Source organism: Pyrus communis, chromosome 15, assembly GCF_041283825.1.
Source record: "Pyrus communis isolate YQ-2024b chromosome 15, ASM4128382v1, whole genome shotgun sequence".
Classification (NCBI taxonomy): Eukaryota; Viridiplantae; Streptophyta; class Magnoliopsida; order Rosales; family Rosaceae; genus Pyrus; species Pyrus communis.
In genome coordinates, this window is record NC_142579.1 from 15,994,496 (window position 1) to 15,999,130 (window position 4,635).

Consider the following 4,635-nt stretch of genomic DNA (forward strand, 5'->3'; position numbering starts at 1 on the left):
GAGTGTCTCGCCATCAGTGGTAAGCTTAAGTTTTTTGTCAATTGGGGTGACAACTGGCTTGCAATCAGTGAACTTAGCTTCATCGAGTAGATCCATGACATGCTTACGTTGGTTGAGAAACAAACCCCGTTGAGATATTGCCATCTCAATGCCAAGAAAATACTTCAACTTCCCAAGATCATTGATGGCAAATGTTTGATGTAGGGATGCTTTCAAGGCTCAAATTTTAGATGCATTGTCACTTGTGATAATAAGATCATCTATATAAATAAGGACCACCAACTTGCCACGGGTTCCATTCCGTCCAAACAAGGAAGAATCGGCATTACTTCTGAGAAAACCTTCAATTTCCAACATTGAACTAAGCTTGGCATACCAAGCTCTTGGTGATTACTTTAAACTATAGATAGCCTTGTGTAGTTTGCACACCATGCCATCCTTTGCTGGAGAGTGACTTGGGGGAATTTGCATGTAAACTTCCTCATGAAGCTCTCCATGAAGGAAATCATTTTTAACATTCATCTGGTATAACGACCAACCACAATTGACAGCAACAGAAAGAAGCACACGCATTGTGTTCATTTTTGCCACTGGAGCGAAATTTTCTTTGTAATTAATCCCAAAGGTTTGGGTGAAACCACAAGTAACAAGACGAGCTTTCTATTGAGCCATCAGTCTTGAGTTTAGTTTTGTAAACCCAACAACTCCCAACTACCTTATTTCCTGGAGGTAATTGAACGATACTCCAAGTACAATTTTCCTCCAAGGCTTGAAGTTCTTTAAACGTGGCTTTCCTCCAGTGAGGAATGAGATTAGCTTCTTCAAAAGTGTTAGGCTTTACAAGATTTGAGACTGCAGTAAGAAATGCCACATGAGAATTTGAAAAACTATGATTACTTAGTGCTTCAGAGATGGGATGTCTAGAAGCATAAGTAACGTAGTCTTCAAATTTGGCAGAAGCTTTCCTTTCTTGAGGTGGATTCCTCCTAACATCTTGAGAAGGTTGGTGAGTGAAGGGTTGAAGTGTAGCCTCAAGATCACCATTTCCTTGTGAGTTGGGTTGAGAAACTATTGAAGTTGTGGTTTCCGATATGACTTCTTGGTCTAGATTGTCATTGCCTTTTAAGGAATCATTATGACTCAAAAGCTCAGTGTATATGGGTAATGGAAACTGATGTGAAAATTAACTTGACACACTCAAATTAAAACCCTATGATTGTAGTATATGAAAGTAGGGATCGTTTTAGGCCGGGGATTAGAAGGGATGCTAATCTACTCAAATTAGACTCTAAAACACTAAACTAGACTCAAAAATAGAAAACTATACTTATATGACTCAAAACAAACTAAAAAGACTTAAAACAGCACAAAATAATCAAATAGACTCAAACTAGACACTAAAGGATGATTTGGACGAAAATTACTTTTAACTTGACTCAAAACACTTAAAAACATAAATTTGGACAGATTCTAACTAAAAGACACAACCGAGTAAAGGGGGATTGGATTTTGGACGAAATTAAGGTAAAGACAAGCAGATTAAAGACTCTTAAAAAACTTGGACAAAATTGGGGAAAATATGGGTGAATGGCTAGCTAGAGGGTTCATCTCCACACATGACACATATGCATACAAATTGATTTCCATTTATTATTCCTTTAAACCATGAATGACAACGTCCCAAGTTAGTTGCATCGCACAACTAACCATCAGATTTTCCTTATGTCAATGAATTAGATGGAATACACATCTAAACCAAATTATCTTTCTCAAGTTCCCTTTATGAAACGCATGATAGAGATACATGTCAAAAGTCATTGAGTTCTATGAAAATCATGAGAATTGACAAGGCATTCATCAAACGCATGAGACTCATACCAAGGATTTACTTAACATGATTGTGACTAGCAACCTCCACTACTTGTGAATATAAGTGAATAACTATTACGTGAGACCTCCTTATACTCTAGCATCAAATTCATGCATGCAAATTAAGTGTCGACCCCCAACCCACATACATAAGCAAGTTTTAATAACTTAGATAAGCAAATCACATTCATGCCTTAAAAAACAATAATTGGAGTAATCAATTCATATAAAACATATAATCATGGCTTCGAATTCACCTCTAACTAAAAAGAAATTAGTTCCACATGTTCGCAAAACAAAGATAATTAAACTTAAACATTAAAAACAAAGATAGAATACACTTAGAAACACTTTAGGTGGCTCCTTCTTCCTTCCTTGCTGCCAACAATGGGGATTTGTGGGAATTTAGGCTCTTGAGGTGTGGTGGATGGTGTGGTGTGAATTTGTGGTAGAGGGTGGTGGTTTTTGAGTGTTGTGGCATCATGTATTTATAGGGTGAAGGGGAGGCACGAAATTGGGCTGAAAATGAGAGGAATTAGGACTCTAAATCACCAAAGAATAAGGATACTTTCAATCAGATTCTAAGGAAGACAAGGAATGATCCTTGTGGCAGATTCTAGAACTTCTAGAAGGGTTATGATGCGAACTAATTAAGCACACAAATTAAAACCCTCTTTTGACAATTGTAGTAAAGATGCAAGTAGGGATCGTTCTAGACCGGGGATTAGGAGGGATTACTAAATCACTTGGAAACTGACTCAAAAACGTAAAACAAACGTTAAAAACACTACACTAGACTCAAAGAATGCAAAACTAAACAATAAAACACTAAAACAGATCAAAAGACTCAAAGAATGTAAAACACTTATAAACACAAACTAAGACACTTTCTAACTAAATTGGACACTAAAGTAAAGGGGGATTGAGGTTTTGACGAAATTAAACTAAATGCACATATTGCAATTAAAAGGCAGAATGTAAATATGAATGTGATGAAAATATGGATGAATGCTAGCTACAAGGTTCTTCTCCACACACGTCACACTTGCATACAATTTGATTTTCAGTTGGTCTTTCGATGAATTATGAACCTCGACACTCCAAGTTAATTAGGTCCGCTTAAATTAACCTTCAGATTTCCCTAAAATCATTGAATTGGATGAATATGCATGATAAAGAAACAAATTATTGGATGAATATGGATGAATATGCATGATAAAGAAACAAATTAACCTTCAGATTTCCCTAAAATCATCGCAACCAAATTATTCCTAACAAGTTCTCTATATGAACAGCATGATAAAGAAACAAGTTAGAATCATTACGTTCTTTAGAAATCATAAGCATCGACAAGGCATTTGTAACTATGAAAAGCATGATACTCTTGCTAGGAATTCATTTAACGCGATTGTTTATAAGCAATCTCCACTACTTGTGAATATAAGTTCATAACTATTAGGTGAAATTCACTTATATTCTAGCGTCATATTCATGCATGAAAATTAAGCGTGCACTCTCAACAAACATACACAAATAAGTTATCGACCAAGCAGTTAAACAAATTGAATTCACCATTCATGAAATTCCAACCAAATGTAATCAATTCATATTGCAAGCATAAACATGGTTTCGAATCACCCCCTAGCTAATTAGGGATTTAGCCTCTCATGTTCACAGAAAGAGAAATACAATTAAATTTAAACATAAAGCACAAAGGATTGATTACACCTAGAACTCCCAACGAATCCACTTGAATTTCTGCGCGTCTAAGTCCTCTTTCCTCTTCTCCTTGCTGCGGCAGTGAGGTTAAATGGTGTTTTTGGATGGTTTTCTGGGTTAGGGATGGATTTAGGGAAGTTTGGTGGTGCAGCAATGGTGGTGGAAGGTGTGTGGATGTGTGGAATGGAGTGGGGAATGGTGGAGAGGCTGCGGCAATGGTTTTTGGGTGATGGGATGCACGGGTTTTTGGGAGAGAATTAGGGTCAATGGCTGATGAGTGTGTAGAATGAATGAATGAATGGGAATGACGGCTGAAAGGGAATTAGGGTCAATGATGCACGATTTTGGGAGAGAATATAGGGTAGAATGGTTGCGGCTTAAGGGGGATAGTGTGTATGTTAGTGGCTGAATGAATATTGAATGATAGAATAGACTTTAGGGTTAGGAAAAGGTGCGGCTAGGATATATTTGTGGCTGAATAGAATGAATGGATGGCTACGGATTAAAGGGGGAGTATGGAAGTGTGAGGCTTAGGAGGAATTAGGGTGTGAAAGTGGCTGAATGAATATGAAATGAGAGGTGAATCAATATGAATTAGGGTGCGGCTGCAAGGTTGTAGAACTAGGGTTATTAGGGTGAACGACTGATATGTAATTAGGGTGATTAGGGTTTAGGGTTTAAGTGCATAAAATGAGACAAAACTATCCCCCCTTGCACGGCAAGGGAAGGGAATTGGGCTAAAAGCACGGCATGGGTTGGAAATTGGGCTAGGGCCTTGGTCTTGTGTACTAAAGTGCATACAAGGCCTACAAAGTGGCTAGAAAATACGGACGTTTAGATTAGGAAAGGTTACCAAAACGGGAAACTTAGGGTTAACTTTCCTACTTCAAGTAGGAAACCTTGTTTGAGTAGGATTCCTCGTTTTGGTAAGAATTCATCGTTGGAGTAGGAATTCGTCGTTTCTTCAAATCTTCAACTCATTCATTCCTCTTTCGCTCCAAAAGACTCCAATTTGCATCTTCTTGCACACTTTGGCCTTATAATCTG